Here is a 22,481-nt window from a genome sequence, read left to right on the forward strand (position 1 = left end):
GAGCACCATTCCTGAAAGTTCAATAGTTGTACCGCTTTAAGCAGAATGGACTTTGGCCTGCAGAAAATGACAGGCTTGGGTTCATTATGCTATTGATCAACAGAGAAACTACTTAAAGTTTTCAAAATTCTTTTCATCTGACAGGTAGCTGATAAATCTTGGATTAATGGATCATTATACAGGATAGCCCTGCAGGCTAAGGTTCTGCTCTTTCCCTACTGGCAAGTTGCAGCACGATGAAGGTATGCAAGTGCCAAAAGCATCTCTTCTATCTTGATTGGTGTCACTCAGCAAAGTGTTGGAAAACCAAGCAACCAAAACAAGGCCCATTGCCACCAAAAGCCTGACATGCTGGCACTGAGAACTACAATAAAAGAGAAATGTCATTTCTATTTCTGAAAATAACACCAGCACCAATGTGAAATAGCTAATTAACTTCACACTGGGCTTTGTTTCCATTTGGTGGAGGTCTTATTTCTAATGCTGTCTGGATACCATTGGAAGTCATGCATGGAGGTGCTCGCCTATCAGCAGTAGCTCTCTTCTTCCAAGGATGACAGGCCAATATCATGCTAGGGTGTACTGAGCTCGTGCCAGCAGTATTTCTCCTTTATGGATCAAATAGCAGGAATTGGAATGAACCTTCCTCAAATTCTCTTTCAGGATCTCCTCCAGGCAAAACTTTGAGGTTTGCATAACTCTGAAAAGTAATCTGACTTCACTTTGGCGATGAAAAAGATGCCTCTTATTTTTGCCAAGCAAAAATATATTCCTTCTTAGCAGCATCTTTCATTGCTAGCATGTCATTTCTTTCTTAGCCTTCCCTCTCCCCTCTTTTGTTTTTTTCCCTCTTGCTGTGGTTTTTCCTTCTTTTAAGGACATTTCTACATTTATTGTTTCGGGCATGCTGAGATGAGAGTGGTATATCAGAGTGTGTGAATTTGATGTGGTCAAGAAAAAAACAGTTTACTCTGTGTTCTGAATGTGTTGCTGAGAATTGAAAGATGATATGAATAAATGGAAAGAATTATTTTCCTTCATTTCTTGAAGTCCTCCCTAAGGACTAACCAAAAAAAAAAAAAAAAAAAATGTCCTTTTGTAATTAATAAAGAGAAATGTGTTTTTAATGTAATATCGCCAGAATAAAAGTAAAGCAGCTATCAACTTCATTTTTGATCAAGGCAAAGAATTTCTGTGATGCTTTTCATTTTCTCATATGAAATATTAAGCTCAGTTTGGAGACGACTGCAGTCACAGGGATGTCAAGAGGCAGTTCTTTCTGCCATTAGAACTTCATAACAGCAGCTCCAGAAAGCTTAGCTCAGAATCTCCAACATCCTTTGGGCGGTTTCTGGAAACAGTTTATGTCTCAAATGTGGATACTGCTTTGGTTCCCCCCCCAAATTAAGATGTGTGTATGTCTGCTCGGTAGCTTCTCACAGCAGTTCTTGTGGGTTCTTGGGAAATTCCTGAATATAGCAAGCCCTGTAGCGATCATCTCAAATTCCTGATGATTTTCTGTGTTCTGAAATATCACAGATGTGCCCTGCCTTTAAGTCCAAGATGCCCATGAATTGATTGTTCTCCCCTGATTCAAGCTTTTATCTTTTTGAGGAAGAGGAACGAGAAAACCATTGAGCTGCACATTATGGATTTAAATCAAGAAGTGTCAGAGGGGCCAAGCAAAGAGGGGTGCTGCTAAGACAGGTTAGAAGAAGGTCAGGCTGGATCACATCGATCACTAGTTACAGCTTTAACCATGCAGAGGAAAATCACTAAGGCACAACAGCAGCAATGCACAGCTTTCATCACAACTTTGTCAGCTCTGCGGGTGATGGAGTACAGGTTGTGAGTGAGTCCTTGATGTTAACTATGGTAATGCCCCATGGAGTTAAAGTTAATAATAAAGAGGGGAACAGGAGAACATGGTGTTGTACAAAGGGGGCAGGCTGAAGTGATTTATTGGCAGGGCTGAATTTTTCATTATGATGGGGAAAATGTTTTTAAACACCAATAATTTTTCATTTTTCCTAGTTTTCTATGGCTAGAGATGAGTGCTTTGCAGAAAGAAGGGTATGCAGGGGATGTTCTTGCCTTACTCTGCATAATTATTCCATAGTGAAAAGTACCTGTTCTATTCTGTGTGCTCTCATCAAGCATTTACTCTCTAATCCTTCTCATAAATTAAACAGACTATGCTCACTTACTGCTCCTCAGAGTTTCCTACTGCTTGATGTCATTGTGCTTAACTCATCCATTACATCAGGGTTAATCCTGACTTGTTTCACTTTAGTGTTACCCTTACTTAATTTTCTTAATTGTTGTGGTATACAGGTATTTATTTAGAACACTAGCATCAAGACATCACCGAAACAAAAAGAGAACCTCTGTTAATAGGAGCAGAAGAGTAATTTCACTCTTTTCTCTCAGTAGATCACATTGATAAAGATAAACTGTAAGGAGGAAAGAATTCACTCTACATTAGGTCACTTTTAAGGACAAAACAGAATCTGGAAACAGATTTCAGTACATCATAGATGCAAAGCATTCCACTCCACACAAAGTGATACACCATGAGGGCCTCTCTATACAATCACATTTCAACCAAACAAAAATTGACAAAGAAGATTGTTTTCATAAGCCGAAGATGCATCATCTATTGACCACACAAGGCGGAGTCATCTACCAATTATAACTCTGCTGCTCATAGCAACAATAAGTGAATTAAAGATATCACTTAAAAACAAAAGAACTTCCTTATTTTCCCAACTTGGCAAACCCCAAGGATGTGCAGCTGTTTCCCCTTTTTGAGAAGGGACATTGATTTCTGCTGGTGTGTAGGAACTTCCAGCTTAATCTTTGGATTTAAATGATCCTCTCTACAGAAGCTGTTGGTTTTACTAATGGGTGTTTTACTTGTTATGCATTTTGTCACTTAATAAAGTGAAATAAAACAGAGGAGCCATTCTGTCATCTATGTAGCATCACCGAACCTGAGCTTACAGTTGGTCTGCTGGAGAACCTATGGGTGTTATCATTTTCCACTTCTCAGCTGGGCTTCTTCATTTGAATGGCTAAAAGCCTCAGGCTAAATAAGTTGATTTTATGGGGTTATAAAACCCTGTTCCAGTAAAATAGACTAATTGTTACATCTCTTCTAGGCCATGACTGCTAATAAAATTATTGTAGCTGTTTGGATTAAGGAGATGTTGTTTATAATAGCAGCATGTGAGGGTTTTTTGGCTGGAAGGATTGTTAACTGTTGTGCCTTCACACAACAATAAATGAGAAAGGATATATCAATTAAACTTATCACCAACATTGCTGGGAGAGATAAGACCTAAAATGGTAAAATAATATCCCTCTATTCAGAATTCCCAAAGGAATTCCCACTACTCTCAGATTCAGAGCATTTGCCATGGGCCAACATGGCCTCAGCTAATCTTGCACTAATTGAAACATGCCTTTGACATCACCTCCTCACTATCTGGTTGCATTGTGTCTACTTGTTCTCTCTCCATATTTTTTTTCAGACTAAAAGATTACTCCCCCAGCAGTATTAAACCAAAACTAAACATGAGTTCATTTTTCACACTAGTGATTTTCCTAAGCAAGTTAAGTGAGCGAGGTAAAAGTCAGTGCTTTGGTGTTTGGTGGACCTCAATGACTTCTGGTGTCAACCCGGGTTTGGGAAGTCAGCTTTGCTGCTGCTTTGCTTTCAACATAATTGTTTCCATCAGGAAAATATGGGCTTTACAGGCTTCTAAATCCAAATCCCAACATTTTATTCTCTCACCACGTGTAAATGAATATATGAATTATGGAAAATTAAAATTATTTTCTTGGGGTAGTTTAGAGAACGTAACACATCCATCACACCGCTGCTTATAAACACAGAGAGAAAAGTGACTGTCTCAGTTAAGACAGCCAGCTGACGATGTGGCTTACAAGACATAAAGCACTTCCCTCATAATGTTTGCATTTGTGGGGATACTTCTTTTTCTTACGCTTTGTCACGCATTGATTTTGAATGAGTGATCTCTTGCACGACAGCCTGTGTGGCTGTGATACAGCTGGCAGGCAACCTGAGGCATTCATTAATTCTTAAATAAATAAGTTAAAGTAACAGTGATTGAAAGGACGGCTGTATTAAACATTATATAAATAACCCGACTTACGTAAAGATGGTTATAATGCAAACTTGAATTCACCTACGTTCTGTAACACCTCATCCGTTATCTTTCCTTGAATTGGCAGAAGAGGATTCTTTCTTCCTCGAGGTCACTTGTTCATTTCCTACAACCATAAAGAACAGGACAGCATGTTACTGCATATACATACAGATTTCCTGGATAACACGAGATCAATTTCAACACTGAGTTAATTTTTTTTCATTTCAGGAAGCAGGTGGTATCTGCACTAAATGCCTGCATGAATTCATGAATTCACAGCTGATGTATATCAGCAGATCTCCGTTGTCTCCTAGCTAGGTGTAGAATAACTTCAGCAAATGCAGGGTCCTCAGATGAAACCATCATACCCTTTCTATGCAGAAATTTCACACATACTTACCTTGAACAACTTAAAGTGTTTGGGTTTTTACATTACAGTGATGGTACAGCCATGTCAGATGAAGTAGAAAAATATATTTTATATTCATATGTATTAATACAGGTGCTATTCCAACCATGCTACTCATCCTAGGAACTGAAGTAATCCAAGTCCTCCTGGGAGAAACTGAAGTCCGGGCTAACCCCATTCCACCTCCCACTCTTAACCTTGGAGCACGGTGCAAGGATTTAGTACAGATTTACTGTGGCAGCAAGACTGAGTCCACCTATTTAATAACAGAGTTAGTTTCCCTTGTTGTAAAATGAAAACACAGAGACTTTATCTGTGCATCATTTGGTGGAGTATAACCTCTCTTGCTTAGGCAGTGTATAACTGCAAGACATCTGTACCCATATCACTGACAGTTTATGCTGTTGGTCCCTCTGCTTCCTCTGCTACTGTTCATGCTGTGATTTAAAGGCTCTCCATTGTGTGACTTCTTTTGTGCTTGTTAGATTGATGTCAGAGTTCATTTCAGGTTGAGATTTCTTGTTGTTTAAGGGATTACAGTGCCGAATTCCCACTGCACTGAAATGAAGTAGATGGGAAAGTTCCTTTTCCAAATCAAGAGGGATTTCTGTGATTCAGCTGAAGGGTTTCAGTCTAACTAAAAACTTCCAGTATAGGGTCTGTTGATGTATTTACACGTGATGTTTATTGATCAGATTCTGCTCTCAGTGTCATCAGGAGGTGATAAAACTTCTTTCACTGACATCAATGCACAGTTAGTACAGCTTTTGGGAAGGAGAGATAGGTTCCCCTGAGTCCCATAGCACCTTTCCCAGCACCCACTGCTATTCTACATATAAAAGCTATACAGGAAAGGCCCATGGGCTTTGTCTATCATGCTCATTTCTATCTCCTGTAACAAGACCAACACTTGACGACAGAAAATTACCTTCATTAATAACATACTTAATGGGGGAAAAAAAATAACACAAATGGCCTTATACATGTCATCTCTTGTTTGCGTGATAAAGATGATTTGACTGATTTTCTTTCTGTAAAGGTTATTTCCCCTCTCCTCTCCTCTCCTCTCCTCTCCTCTCCTCTCCTCTCCTCTCCTCTCCTCTCCTCTCCTGTCCTCTCCTCTCCTCTCCTCTCCTCTCCTCTCCTCTCCTCTCCTCTCCTCTCCTCTCCTCTCCTCTCCTCTCCTCTCCTCTCCTCTCCTCTCCTCTCCTCTCCTCTCCTCTCCTCTCCTCCATGTTTCCATGCAGGTTCTGGGGTCCTTGAGGATGCTGCATCGAACTGCAGCAGGCAAATAAAATCCCTTCCCTTAATCCCTGTAGCTCAGCAACGAAGTTTTGTTTCAAGCACCTGGAAGGCAAGAACAGGTGTTGTCATTTTTCTTCAGCACATTTGTTTGTTCCCCACCCCTCACCCCCCCCAGTGTTATTAATAACTAGAATGGAAGATTTTCTTCCTTGCATTCTGATTTTCTTTCAGAGCTTCATAAAGGTATAAAGGTCCCAAATTACGCAGCGTTTCAGTGGGGACTGTTGTCTCTTCTGTGAAGGCGGCACTGGGGACAAATAAAAGCAACTGCAGAAAGCATAAGATCGGACATGCAGGCAGATGGGGGACCAGATGGCAATCTTTTTTAAAGTTGTCATGGGTAAACTGGGAGAAAGGAAAAGAGCTGAAGCTCAGCTAGATGTGACTTCTACCCACTGCGTGTGAGGCTTAAAAAGTATGATTTACTGCTCTCATTGTATGAACCTGCAGTAACTTTTCCTCCTGTATGACAGAGCTCATATGTGCACTAAAAATGCCACTACTTTCATCGTCTCACAAGAATAATTGATAGATTAGGGCATACAGATGACTTTATTATACAGTCACCAGCTTCATGAAGCAGAACCTGCTTTGAATAAGCACAATCATCCCGTGGAGACATCTCACAGAATGATAATTAAAATTCCTGGTCATTTGCCAATTGCCATAAAAGTTCTTTGTCATACAGTCGGACTATGTGCTGTGTAACTACAAGGCTGAGAGTTTGGTTTGTATATTATTATTTTCCACGTTTTCTTGCCTTTTGGCCAGCACAGTGCTGTTGACTGCACACCTACAGTACTTAGTAGAACTTGATATGTTAAATCTGTTAATGTTCATCTGATCTGTGATAATGCCATGATTAGTATTTGCAGGAACAATGCATTCCAGGAGTTACTTAATGTTTTCATAGAAGATGGTAGAAATTAATCAGAACAAGGCATGCTATTGTTACTAAACTGACCTGGTCTAATGACAGACAGTTAAAGTAAAATGCAGACCATGTTAATTGTTAAATGTGCTGATCATACTTTCCAATTCCCTTCAAACTAAGTACAACTTTATATTAAAAGGAAAGAATTCAACTACATTTTAAATGGCAATTCTCCTACTGTAATTTGTGGGGATTCCTAATCTTCCTTTCTCCTCTTCTAATCATTTGCAGACATTCTTCCATTTTTCTTCAAACAGTAAATGCTGCATGAAGCACCAAAACAGCATACATTAGCTGCTGCCCCTGTTTAGCTCTATAACAGTTGTATGACCTTAGTATGCTTCCTGACCGCTGCACAAAGATACTCCTTCTCTGTGACATCTCTATTACTGTTGTTTGGGAATTACCACCTAAGGGATCAGAAAATTCATTTGAAATGAAGGGGACAGCCTAAATCTTCATAAATTCCATGAACTTTGCAAGAGTAACAGAGCCAGTTGAATGTCTGGATGTCTCACAACTTGGTACATCCAATTTTAGGTTATGTTCTTAGGTGAAAATCCACTAATATAATAGTAGGAAATTATTTAGCTATAGGTACCTAGAGCTGTTTCCTTTTTGGACTGCGGAAGTTAACAGCGATTGCAAAAACCTGTCATGCCTTTAATTTGTTTTAAAGAATAAAACACTCCTCCCTACCTTTTAATAACACCAGACCCTGTGCTTTTTCCAAAGTTCTATAAATGGCCTTAAAAAGAGAACTCTGAATCTGCAAAATGTGGCAAGTTGACTTAACATCTGGAAGTACTCCCAGGGCTGTCTTTGCTTTTCACAAGACAGTGAAAAACTGGGCTGTATGATTTCTTGATATTCATACAAATAATACCTAGTAGCATCATTGATAGTAAATAAAACATTTTCTACACTGGAGATTGATGCTTTAATGTTTGGGTTTGAGCATTTCCTGACATGCTGTTACCAATGCATAATGTTAGGAGCTGTTTGTTTTTACTTTGTAACTAGAGGAGGTAATCTAATACTCATTAGGTAATCTTTATTGGGCCATCTCTGCTGCATTTAAACTGAATAGTACCCTTATTACATGCTTAGTTCCATTAATTTCATCTGTTAAAATTAGATATTTTCCACTGTATTCAAACAGCATCCATGTTCTTGGCTTGCAAGCCCAGAATTTGAAGCTATTAGAAACTGTTTCCAAGTCTTTTTTAATACGGTTTACTATTCCCATCTCTTCTGATTAGGAAGAAATGCTCACAGTATGCGTGGTAGAGAAAAGCAAAGGGAAGAACATGCCAACAACTGTGCATATAACAAAACATGAACAATAAAAAGTGCCATGTTTAAAGAGCTCTTCAGGCAAGGTTGCCAACCACTAGATCAAGTACTAGGTCAGATTGCCCAGGGCCTTGCCCAGCATGGCCTTGAACACCTCCAGGGATGGGGCATCCACAGCATTGTACACACATAACTGTGTGCTGATGCTCCTGCTGCTACAGATTGATGGATGTCAGAAATGGGGCAATGACCCTTCATGGATTTTACAACAGCTATCAGATCTGGCTGAGGTTCTTGTGCTATAGTTTAACTCATGACTTAAATACTTCCCTATCATCAAATACAGGAGATTCCAATGGGTTATGAGGAATTTCTGCCAGTAATTCCACCAAAAAGGAAGTAGCTGTTCAAGATCTCATGACCTACATTGTGAACTCAACTCATTTCATTACTGAAAGTACTTGTTTGTAGAGACTGTTTTTCTATTTACTATTCTAAACAGAGGAAATTCTTTGCTGTTTTCTGTCCTTGTAACAATATATATATGTATTTTTTTGGAAGATTCATTTATTTTTTCTTTCTTATTGTTTGTATGTTCTGTCTGAGGCACAGAAAGAAATTCAAAACAATGTCTTTTCCTTTTTAATATCACATCCTATTATTCAAGAGACTCCCATTTGTGTGCACTTGGGACACTGTAGCTAAGCTACAGTGCTTTGAAAATGGCCGCAGATACAAAGTTCCTGAGTTTTAGGTGTCACATTTGACTCTGATATGTTGGATTATCAGATGATTATACTGTGATTAGTCATGTCCTAGGCATTTTGTTTGCTAAAACCTCCTGCAGTCAACTATTTGCACTGAGAAGTCCTAACATTTGATAACATTTGAGGGCATACCTTTTTGTCTTTCCAGCTGCAATTTGTCCAAAACCTGAGTAGTATTAGAAGTATCAAGCAGTAAATTTGTCAGTTATTTTGATATAGTCTTATGGTAGTTCTGTGTTTTTGTTTCCCGATGATAACTTATGATATAAAACTAACAGGAGCCTTCCCAAGCATCCACAAAGTGCCTGGTGAGAAAGTTCTCCTTGGCTGTTCTATTCCTACTTGAATATGGTGACACAAACACAACACTTCCTAGCAGCGTACATGATATGCAGGTGGTATTAAGATTTCCCTGAGGGTCCCAGCTCATCTATACAGAGGCATGGAAGGGATTTGGATCTTTTTTCACAGGAAGATACTGCAGGGTTCCCTGAAGCAATTCTACTTGGAGTATGGATGTAAATATTCTCCTGAAATACTTTTACAAGTGAAAACTTTGGACTGAAATTAGATGAGCTAATCCTTATATGCCATACCTAGTAAAATATAGTATATTAAAATATTGCAAGCCCTTTAAGATCAATGACTTTTAACCCAGTTTAATTTTTTGAAACCGGATGCCTTGTCTATGAAATAACAGCCAGTTCAGCTTTTCCAGGGTTATGCCTGCATAATGAAATTATCAATTAGCTCAATTGGCTGCAGAACCTTCCCACAGCTTAGTGTATTTGAAGAACTTAACAGAAACAATTAAACAGAATAATCCAGTAGATGGAAATAAATCTCGCTTGTGTTTAACTCCAAATTCATCAAGCAAACTACACTGAATTAAGGGATGTGTTAATAACAAGTACGTCCCATTTAATAGAGCTATTAGCAATGCATTATTTACATGTCATCATCCAGGAATTCCAATATGTCTTTTCTACCAAATTTTTCCTTGCATTAGGTACGTGACCAGCTTGCCCAGCTGTGCACTAGATTGTCCTGACAGGTTCAGAAGGTGACCTTCTCGGGGGCTGCTCTGTGACCCACTTTGGTTGCAGAGGCACTATCACAAAATCCCTTGCCATTTTCCACCTGCTGTAAATGACACTCAAGATTGAGCTGACACAACAGTTTGCTAGCAAACTTAATTACAGGACCATTTTTCTTCATTAAATTAATGTTAAACAGAGGTTCCATTCAAAGAACAGATGGCAAATAGGAGGTGATGTAGATACAGATTAAACAGTATCAGCAACTGTAGCTAAACATACACAAAGTACAAAGCTAGTACATGCTAGGTGTACTTTAAAACTATGTTTGAATAGTGAAAAACAAAATCCTTTCCTAGATTTCGTTTTTATCTTGTTCAGATGCAAATTACTTCAATAAGGCTATAGGGAAAAGGTCTCCCAAGATTTCCTAGGTCCACTCTAGTAAATGTTTCAAAGACTTTCTTGCAGTTTCTATTTTTACTGAATTATGACACCAAACAAATAAGTTTGTTCAGTGAAGTCAAGTGGTTAGAGCATGAGAATTACAGATGAGGGTCTTGGGCTTTTCCAGTGGGAGTAACTGCTATCTGGAGAGCAGTAGAACAAGATACCATTTGCCTAAGAAAATAACAATGATTTTGCTCCCCCCCCCCAAAGTATCATGTGAAACAACATATTCCATGCTGCAGCTAAACATCTAAACACGGTCTGCATTGCAACCCTTTCTTCTTCACGTTTCTGATAGCTGCTGAATAACCTTTTAATTTCATAACCATATAATTTCATATCTCCACCATTTTAAGATGAACTCGAACTCTTTTGCTTGCATTGCCATTACCTTTCTGCAGATCTGGATGGAGACAGTGAGTGGATCTTAAACAAAGCAAGACAAAGAATCCCTGGCTTTATCACAAAACTAAAAGCCCAAAGCAGTGCCTGAAAAACAATTGGCTTTACTTACAGAAATAATTCTCTGAGGCAGATTATATAGGCAACTTGCAAGTTGCACTTCAATAGTGAAATGCAACTCAATCGTGCAAGGAGACAAAGCTCTAATGCTTGGGGCTGGCAGATTCCCAGGCTGGAAAACACATCCTTGTGAATCACTACATGACCTAGCAGTACTACTTTGCAACTCTTCAAACACAAGCTCACAGATTTTTCAGTTCTTTACTTTTAGATATTTAACAGTGGGAGCTGGAATAAAAACATCCCTTCCCATCAAGGCAGCATAAACATATTGGGTGCTTCCTGATACAAGACACTTTCTGAGGCATTTCTGTAATCTCCTGCAAGATGCCTTGGAAACTTTAGAGTTTCTACATAACTGAAAGTGTTAACACTGGACATCTAATGTATAAATTAACTTTCTTTCTCTGCCTATTGTGTTCCACTTGGAAAGCAATTTTGCCACCATTTACTTTACTTAAGCCCCACTTTGGAATGAAATAAGGTTATGACTCTCCTAGTTTATTTTTTCCTGTCCCATCTTTGTATTCCGTGGTCTTGGAAGACGTCTTGTCTTGTTTTCCCACTTGGCGTACATTCCATAAATGTTTTAGTTGTCTCCAAGGCCACAAAGCAAAAAGGCCACAGTGGAGTTTCATGCTTTACTGGAAAGACATGAGCAACGTGGAAATCCTACTCTTCTTTAGTTTAGAGTTAGCAGAAATGTGTATTTCTATGGTTTTGGAAGGAAACTATAGTGGCATGGGCATCATATTCATGAATGGGACCCATGTTATTTACAACAGTAATTTAATTCCTGCAGATGTGCATTACCCCCATGTCTGCATCCTTATGGAAATCCTACGGAGAGTACAGTGGAGATGAGACCCGTGTACTTCTAGTTCTTTACATGCAAACAGGTTGGATGAAGTAAGCTAAACAAGGAGACCATATAAAATGTCTTACTGATGTAATGCCTTTGAAGTAAAGAAACAAAAACAAGAATTTCAGGCAGAATCGCTTAAGCACATAGGCAATGAGTTATTGACAATATTGTTTATGGTAGATTTAAAAGGACAGTCACACCCTGAATGAACTTTGCACTGTACACACATGCAGAAAGACAAACTCCCTGCCCAAATAGCAAATAACTGAAAAGAATTTATCTCTTTGTCTTTTGATTTCTTGACAACAATGAAAGTTTTGCATGTAGACGGCAAAGATTTAATTCTAGTCTCCAGCGTTAACTATACTGATAAATACATTTCACTGTAGTTCCTCCTTCATGCAACAAGGAAACATTTTAGACTTACAGTTGCTTGAAAACTACTGATGACACTTTACTATCTGTCTGAACAACTTTTCTCACTTTTTTTTTTTTTTTTTTTCCTGTCAGTAGGTTTGTTTTTTTTTTCCCTAGTGTGCCATTATTTGAAAACATTCTTTGCAATAATTAATCAGCTTATATACCATGCAGTGTGAGACAGGATTCCTGTCCACATGGAAATTATTTTCACCATCCTGATTTTAATTAAGCAATTCCTGGTCGTATATTTCTATAGATTTTTAATTAAGATAAAATTATTGGAGATAATTGGGTTATCTCTTACAAAAACAGCAAGAAACAAACAAGCAAAGGCTATCTAACATCAGATTTCTGAGCAACTACCCTCAAGTCATCATATCTATTAGAGTTACTGAAGCAAAAAGAGAAATGTAAAAAAGTCTAAGGCTTCACTTGCAGGTGGCAAGAACAGCGGCTGTTGCCAGCCTTGAATGGCAAGGTTGCTTCCTCATGTGTCCTCCTTCCTGATGAGCTCTGTGACTCAGCAGCATGAGGACTTTGCTTCTATAAGAGTTCTGCATGCTGATGAAGACATGCATAACCTCACCCAGTCATATCCCCAAATTAAGACCAAGACTGGCAGCACATCAAGTACCAGGATTTGTTCCAGATTTATTCAAATGCACAATGTCAGGTGCACAATGGAATTTAGGTCAGTCAGGCAAGTGAGATCAACAGTACCGACCCACAGGCTCTAATTCTGACTAATCAAGAGACGAGCCAGGGATTAGTCCTGGCAATTGAAGTGGTGCACTGAGAATAAAGAATAATTGCATGTTTGGAAAAATATCCCCTTGGGCATTCACAGTCAGCTGAGATCGTTCAAAATTGCTGTGATAACAGATATAATGATATAACCAGGTTGGTTGGTATCATCCAGAACATCTACTGCAATAATCCTAATCCAAGCTCTGAAGAGAGGATGTGGGAGAAGAGCTGTAACGTGGGCAAGTGCAGCTACTTAGTCACTTGGGACACCAGAAATTTTTAAAGGAAAAGAAGAATATATCAGCACGTAGAGGAAAAAAATAGATCTTAATTTCTATGACTGATGTCAAACATTTAGAAATAGTTATTTGGAAAATTGCTCTTTACTTCATACAGGTGTTCAGTGAAGCCTTCGCAGGAATATGAAGGGATCTGCATAAATCTGAAACTTGTAAACGAAAGGAAATATCCCCAGGGTTAAAAAGTAGGATGTAATGTAAATTATTCATTGCTAGAAATTAGTAATTAGTCATTCGGTGACAGGAGAGACAGGAAGCCTAGACAAAGTGTTCATTAGGATGTTCTTGTCCCTTTTTTCAGGCAGGCTGTGAAATGATAACTAGAGTCATCAGCCAAAAACCCAGCAACACACCCAATTAGAACGAGGTCATCGTGTAGCACCAGACTGAGTGTGAATAAAGCTGTGTGAACAAAGCTGTGTTTCCCATGGACCCAGACAGAAATTAAATGAAAATGTGAAGACATTGCCCATAGGTGAGCTGCCAAATTACTGTTCAGTGAACAGGGAATCTTCTGCTCCTTGAAAGATGTCCCTCAGTTAATGGAAGTCATCTAAGCGTACAATGTCATTCATATAAGATCATGCAAAGGCACAGCTGTAGGACTGGGGAGTCACTGCTTAATGTTGTACTGTTACACACTTGAAGCACAGGGGGTCAGGGGCTGCAGTGACCTAAGTAAGTGTTATTGTTAATTATGGGGCCCACATGCTCTCTGGGAACTCAAGATATCTGCTCCTGGAAAGGATGCAGTAAGTATTCAACAAAGTAAGGAAATTGGAAATGAATGAAGATCATACCATTGTAAACAATACTGTATGCCAATTATTTTTAAAATGAATCTGGATGTTTTAATGTGTGCAGAGGAGTTCTGCTACCTGGGTAACTCACAGAAAGGAAGCTGTACCCACTCTAATTTTACTTGTGTCACGTGCAGATTCTCAAAGCGCAAAGTCAATCACTCTACATAAGGGCTGAGAGCATTTCTACACTATGGAACTCAATTAGGGCATGTTGTAATCTATGCTTATTTTGTAGAAAAGCAAGTCAAAAAGATCATTCTCAGTATACTGCATATAAAATATTGACATGTCATTCAGAAGCAGAAAAAGTGCACATATAAATGCAAGGAAACAGGGGTTAAATTAAAACCCATATCTGTAGGTCAAGAAAGGGTTTTCAGTGGAGTGGAAAAATTCAGGGGAAGAAGGTTTAGGAGACAAATAATTATCTAGTAAATTTTTGGCATGTGGACACTCAGAACAAAGTCAGTCAAATAGCTTATTTGAAGTAACGTTGGCCAGTTCTTGTTATATGAGTAGCAGAGCAGCAAGGATCATTTTTACAGACCACAGGGAGGAAATTAGAAGATTACATATAAGTCAACGGAATTGGAAAAACATAATAATAGAGTAACGTTGCATTCTGACAAATGCTTTTTTTAAAATACATTCACGTTTTTAAATGCCTGTACCAAAGCTGCATATAAACTCACAAGCTACCATGAGTTTGAATAAGAGACTCTGGGGCTTTACTCATAAAAATGTACTGACATGGTTGGGTCCATTTTTTTCCATTAAGTTTAATGGTGGAATCCGAATGTACATACATGCATGGTTTGAAAAGTATAATGTCCAATTTGTGGAGTCTGGTACCAACCAGCAAATAAGATTGAGAGAATGGGAATTCAACATAGGGAAAAGCGTCTGGTTTTCTCCCATAAAAATGGGGGATCATACTGTCCAAATCCAATGCCATTCTAGTGGATGCTAGAACTATCACATAGCATTTATTATGGCAATGCAAAAAATACACACATTTCCTTCCTCCTTACTTTACTTTCTTGATTGTATTTATTTTGAAAACAAAAATGTCACAGAATATGAAAAAGAACTGGAATAAGAGCCAAAGGATTAACTGTGGTCAGACATTTCAACTTAGCCATTTTCTACTTTTTTTTAGTGTAAATGGGCCTGACCACAGAAAGCCAATTTGATTTTATTTACCTTAAAGTCTTCTGGGTATGAAGGGCTAGAGTTCTGGGTCTGACCCAGTCATACCCTTGTGAAAACATGCAGGCACAGCTAAACAAGGGTAGACCATCATGTTTGTTCTACCCTGAGAACAAGCTGGGTAGACATGAACCAGCTTTGGTCCAGAAGGGGGGGTAGCCACATAAAAGCCATTATAAAACCTGGTGTTATCCCAGTGCACCTACATAGTTTCCAGAGAAAGTGTGGTTTAAACCAATTATACCAGAAGACAGGCAAAAACCATCATTTCTGCATCAGTTTGTGTAGACTCATTTTGAGCAGAACACATAGATTGGATATATTATTTGTAGTGCTATCACATTTACAGCCTTTGGGTTTTTTTCATAGCTCTCTGCTATGAAGAATGGTTATGAAGCACATAAATGAGGACTCTGGCAATTACTTTCCCTGTATCTCTACAGAACTGTGTGTGTCCAAAGGGATTAGCCACTCCAGCAACACATAACCCAATATTTTTCCAGGACTTACATTTTGTCAATTCTATAAATCATGTGAGTTGGAAGAGACCTTTAAATGCCACCTGGTCCACCCCCCTGCAATGCACAGGGACACCCACAGCTCCATCAGGTGCTCAGAAGCCATCCCCTGACCTTGGGTGTCTGCGGGGATGGGGCACCACCACGTCTCTGCACAGCCCATGCTGGTGCCTCACCAACCTTATTGTATTTTTTTCTTTTTATCCAGTCTAAATCTCCCCTGTTAAGTTTGAAACCAAAACAGTAATTCAAAGAGTAATCCACATGGGAAAATTACTAGGTGATGTGCAATCCTGATCCCGTGAGATATTTTTCCTTTACAGTAACTGGAAAAGATCTGAAGCATGACGAAGTGGCAATCATATGGCAATCATTCTCAGTTCCCATGTGGGAAGCCATCAAATCTGCTAGGATTTTTCTAGGAAAGAAGCAGCCGACAGGGGTAATGACAAGGTCTATAAAATCATGAATGATGCTATTGTAGATGCTAAAGGTTTACACTGGTTTAAGAGGAAATTGGACGAGCTCAGGGAAGAGAAATCCACTGAGGGTTATTAAATCATTGAAACCACATCTGAAGCTGAGAGCAGTCAGAAACTGGGGGAGTTTGAGTGGAGAAATCATCTGTGCTTATCCTGTTCTTGCTCTTTTCCTTTAGACTTCTTAAAAGAGAGTGAATGGGGAAAGACAGACCTTCAGTGTAACCACTCTCCTTAGATTTTTATGTGATGAAACTCATGGAAAGTGCCACCAGTTCAAGCCTTCCTGACTGCTACGACTCTTCTGTACAGAAAGGGAAACTTAAAAAAATTATTGTATTTGACATATCATAAAAGAATGGGTATTGGAACAAAAAAAGCAAATAGGCAAAGTTTTTGTTTGTAATGCCCAAAGTTGCAATTTCATTGGAGCTGCTTTTGAAGAGCTAAAATAGATAAATAGAAATGCAGGCCTGCCCTTGCAGCAGTAAGCTGTGGTGTTGGTATCACCAGATAGTGTACCTAGAGGAGCAAGGGATGAAGTGCAGGCTTCCTCCCATTCTTGCCATGACTGGTGATGATGACACTGTCACCTTTGGAGCTTCACATCAGTGTCTCAGTGCAATGCCTCAACAAGGATGAGGTCACTGTGTACCACTGTAGCACTGCAGGCAAGAGAAGAGCCAGTATAGCCTCCAGCTTTACCAGCTGCTCACACAAGCCAAGCCAATGAGGAATTACATTGCAGAATTTACTTTCATTTCAAATACAGTTGCAGATAGGACACGATTAAAGTTAATCCTTCACTAGGGAGGGAAAGAAATGAATTGAAACTCTAGATAGCACCAAGAAAATGTTGGCTCTGGGAAAATACAATGGGTGGGCTGAATGCTTACCGATGCCAAAATCAAGTACAAATATTTAAAAACAAAATCATCTGGAAATTACAGGGACAGAGATAAAACAACTACTAACATGAGATCATTTGTACCAAGATAGTAACGGAGGTGGAAAAGCCCTCATTTTATTGACTGTTCTTATTAGAGCTATAAAATGCAAATGTTGTGCACACATGTGCCTGCCATCTGCAGGGCTGGGCAGCATGCAGGCTGGCTGCACGGGCAGTCATATTTTCACATTATGAATGATAAGAGAGCAGTACAGTGGCAGAGGTGGCTCACAGTATGCTCTACTGTGCAGGTGGTGTTTACAGCTAAGCACCTTTTTTGGAATGAACTCTTGAGGTCAAAATAATTCAGGGAGTCGTTTCTGCAGAGAAGCAAACAGTATTAAAGTAAATATGAGCTCACTGTAACCCTCACTGTTCAGGCCGTTTGTGTTTATGGCAGACTTCCCAAACAGAGCAGTTCCCCTTTGGAGTCGTGCAATGCACCTGCTGTTTTTACAGCACAAGCTCACAACTCCACAACTCTCTTTTCACATCAGTAATTCATCTGCACGGCCCAGTTGTGCCTGCAGGTTGGACAGCCAAAAGAACAAGCATCCAGGTTTGCATTTAATGCCATTGAAATGCACTGCGTAGCAGAAAAAAATAGACTGAAAAACTAAATCAAGAAACAAAAATCGAGCCCATTTAAAAGAAATTCTTTTAAAAAAGAACACCATGTCTTTGACAAACAGTTGTGGTTTAGAGCTGATTTAGAAGAGTACTATGCAGTGGTACCAGAGGCTACACCCATTAATACTGGCCAAACTCTTTGTAGACAAGGTATTTTTGTGAGTGTACTTTTAGCTTGGTTCTGTGCAGAGCTACAAACAGTGGCAGAGCAGGCAGAAGGAATTCCTGCCTACTACACATGAAATGCATCCACCTTCCCAGTAATTATTTCATTTTATTGGTTGACACTTTATTGTCATTTTCAAGGTATTAAACTGCCTCAAAGTGCTGCTTCTCAGCAAGCCAAGAGTGTCTATGAAGCACACTGAGCACAGAAACTTTGTAGAAAACATTATTTGGGAATACTACTTCTTGTTCTGAATCTGACAGTAAACTGAAAAGTAAAAACATTAAAATGTCAAGCTTTTAGTATTATTTTATAGAGTCAGCTGCTTAATGCTGGGAGGGACTATTATCCTCTTCCCTATAATTGACTACAGGGAAAGGCCTGACTCAGCAAAATGCAGTTATCAGGAAGGAAATAGCCTATCTGCTCAAAATACTATGGCAAGACCATGCCAGATATTTTAGAGTACTTACTAGAAGAAATAAGTGTATGGGAAAGGTACAAACTAAATTACAAGGAAGACCTTAGGGTCATTTTTTAATGGAATCAAAAGCAGAATTCTGTGTTGTTGGGGGTCAAACTTAGTAAACACTTTCATTTGCTCAGTATCTGTCTGAAGGAATCAGGGATAAGAAAAATGCAGTCTCAGCTTTTTAAATGGCGCAGAGAATCTCCTATTCCTTTGTAATAATAGCTACCATTCACAGGAATTACATTTCCCAGGGTATTTCACCACTTCTCATAGAAGCACGTTTTCATATATATATATGAAAACCATATATACATATGAAATGAGTTCAGTATCTCCTTCAGAAGCCTTCCTGGGGCTGCATGCAGCACAGCAGCACAGGGCATGCAGTGCAGGGACACGGGGATTTATTTCAACTCGCATGGCAATCTACTGTGAAATTTTGATTTCTTTCAGTGCTCAGTGGCTGTTTCCTGCAGGAAATGATTTTTTATGGGTGGTGATGATGTATGGTTGGACCACAATGCACAGCTCATTTCCCTTCACTGTGGAGGACAGCTCAGCAGCTCTGTGCCACCATCATGTCCCCTTCTCCCTTTTGCCCCATGGGCTTCAAAGAAAGCATCAGTTTCTGTATTTCTTGCCTTAGGAGCACCAATCTACAGGGCCTTCTGGGAGTGAAATTATCATTGCTACAGAAACAGGTGAAGGTAAGAGGTTTGTATTTTGGAGAGGGGAAGTTTGGGATGAAAGCTGTGCTAAGCTCAGGGATGTTACATTTCACACTAGTATTCATGCATTTGTTCCCAGCTACTTTGCCCTTTGGTGATTTCTGTGTGTTGTCTTAATTTATGCCCTTAAACTTGCTCCCCAGCTTTAAGGCAGTGACGGCATGGTTCTCAGAACCACTGGCCCAGTTGTGACAAGTATACACTCCTTTAAAGAAGGATCAAGTCTGCAGCCTGCCTTCACACCAACTTACACCACCACAAGTATAAGATGAGAGTATAAATAGAGCTTCACAACAGACATATTTATATGTTTGTGTAAAGAGGACATTTTTAAGCTCTTCTGTTGGCTGTCACTACTTCAGTGCTGCATTGTGAATCCTGTCCCAAGAGCAGAATGTGATGCTGTGACAGCAAACAACAAAGTCAGTACAGGGTATGGCATCCTGTTAGTAGGGATGACAGCAGAAAATAAGGGGTGTGATTCTGTTTGTTCAGGGTTAGGAGACAGATGCCATTGACTGAAAAGAGACAGAATTTGGAATTAAATTGCCCACTTTTTTTGTTGTTGTTGTTAATATCTCTGGATCTGACTAATTCTCTCTGGACAACCATATAAAAACTGCATGTTTTCTTTGTCTGATAGTGATTTTAATTACAGCTAATTAGTATTAGACTGTTTACATACCAAGTCTAAGGATGAGAGACCGATGCTATCTGGTAGATGATACGTATTCCAGCTGCTGGAATGGTGCAGGGTTAGAAATTAATTAAAAAATATAAGGAATTGATGTAGCAAAATAACTAGTTTAAAATGCAGCTAAAATGTCACAGTCATTAAATCTGAACCGAACCTATCTAAAACATAATTTTATCATGGCCCTTTTCACCATCTGTCTGAAAACCTTAGAATATAAATCTTATCCTAGTGTTGTTAAATGGCACTTCTTGAACCAGTGGTTTAGCTTTGAATTGCCATGCTTATTTGTTAAGTCAAGAGTAGCAAGTAGAGTTTAAGCTCCGTATAATTGAACACATCAAATTATATAGCCATGAAAATGGGACTTCCAATGGAAAAGGCAGCTGACGCTCAACTGAAATAGATATGTTGTAGTAACGACTGCGTACCTGATTTTAACTCTTCAAATGAGCTGTTCAGGCAGGAATTTGCAGCTCTATGATTTTAGAAAGGTAAAGGTCAAACATCTTATTTACAAAAACATGTTCCTTGGTTATTGCATATCTATCTCCAGCCAGCTTTAAGTGTAAGTAATGAACCTGAAAATATTTTAGGGGTGATTAAAGCGCACTTAATGTTAAAACATGCTAAAACACACCTATAGAATAAATAACAGGCCCCTGAAGGAAATTTAAATATCAAACAAAGTGATTAATACTCCACGCTGATGAATAATACGGTTTCATAAAAAATAGGCTCATGAATAAGAACCTATCCCTACAATAAATCCCTGTGGGTGGGCCTTGCAGCTGGAAATAACTTAGCTGCTGCCTCTTGGTCTCTGCGTGGGTGCAAAGGTTCACACACACCCACATATGGATGCAACTGCAGAACAAGGACTAACATTTCAGCCCGACTGGATAATGCTGAAGAAGGTCAAATATCACTGACCTCAGTGTTTGTGAAAGTGTTCTACCAAGTACAAGTCGAATCTACAAACAACAAACACAAAATTCCTCATATTCTCAGTCACTTCATTAGCAAAACCGAGCAGTTTTTTTGACTTGCAATAGTTTAGTTATTTTAAATCTATTTTACTTACTGAGTAAGGGGTGTGTGAATTATTTACATGTTTTAGTGAGGAATATTGGGAAAGCCTGAAAGGTCAAAACAAGGACCTTGGAATAAAAACTGTTGTCTTTAAAAGCAATTCCTACTGGAAAAAATTATGATGATTGAGGGGCCAGTAGTGCTAGGGCAAGCTCCAGATAAGCTACAAGCTATTTGAAGTAATGTCTCCTTTGATCTGCCAGGCCTTTCCGTACATAAGGAAATCCAGTGGTGTTCCAGAGGCCTTGATAATCTTCCTAATGATATGCTGGGAATGCTGAAGGTTGAGGTTAAAGAGGTCTTTCAGTGCAGCTGGACTTACGAACATTTGGTCGATAGAACTGACCTTCCCCTCAAAGATATTTGCAAAGCATCTGCTCACATTAGTAAATATATGGGTAACCGTGTGTATGAGCTTGACCAAGAAAAATGCCATAAAGGGCATTAAGATTCTCTCCACAAACAGTCCTGCTCAGACCAGTGATACCGGTGATAATTGAAGTGATAATTGAAAAAGGAACAGTATGGGGCTTGTGGTTCCAGTACTTGCTTAAGAAACAAAAAAAAACCTTTTCTTCACTGTCAATGTTGGCAACACCTTCAACCAACCTGCTAGTCTATTCCATGTAGGACAACCAACCCTCACATCAAGCTTAATATCTTGAAGTGTAGGCTAAAGAGTACTATTCAGATACTCTCGCTTGCCCAAAGACTATTTAGTTGTTCCATGCAAAGCAAAATACCTTTAAGATGAGAAATTCCCCACTTCAGAAAACCATACATTTTAGTGGTTAGGGTTAGAACGTGTCTGTGGGAGGTAAATACTGAGTCATCTCAGCCAAAGGAAAAGATATTCCTGGGGTTTTGCATTACAGGTAAGTGCTTTAATCAGTAGTCCATGAGAAATGGTGAAACACACATTTTGAATTGCTGCTTTGGAATGTAGCTGTCCTGGGTTTGTCACCGTTGTTATTTATTTGGTCTTGTGTTATTTGGCAACTTGACTCATTACGATCCTGTGGGAAGTGCTAACATTTTCCCCTGAAATGACAGTGTGCCATCCTGCTGGCCTGTTTTTATATCTGACTATACCTGAAAAGGAAGCATTTTCTTTTCTGTAAGAAAGGGTAAGTTTGAACAAATCTTCAGAGAGCTGGCAGGCAGGGAATACTATGTTATAGCTGCAGGCTGAGGTAGCACCACACTTCTCAGCGATGCTGAGGCTCAGATTCTGTATGTGCAGGAGTAGAGTTGTTGGCAGTTTGCAAACTTCACTGGTAGAAGCCCCAAAAGAGAGAAAATTTAGGCAACTACAAATGTTTTGAAGGTGTCTGAAGCAGTGAATCTCTGCTATGAATGTGACCAACCCAGAGTTTCCACCAGGCTTGTTCCAGCAAGATTTTCAGTGTGTGCTGCTCAGAATGAATACTTGGAAGTTCTAGCAAAAACAGAAAATTGAGGGAAAATATTCTTTCCTTCAGGGCTGGTAGCTTTCCTGAGATACCTTTTGGCAGATAT

The sequence above is a fragment of the Excalfactoria chinensis genome, chromosome 6 (genome assembly GCF_039878825.1).
Source record: "Excalfactoria chinensis isolate bCotChi1 chromosome 6, bCotChi1.hap2, whole genome shotgun sequence".
In the NCBI taxonomy this organism is placed as follows: Eukaryota; Metazoa; Chordata; class Aves; order Galliformes; family Phasianidae; genus Excalfactoria; species Excalfactoria chinensis.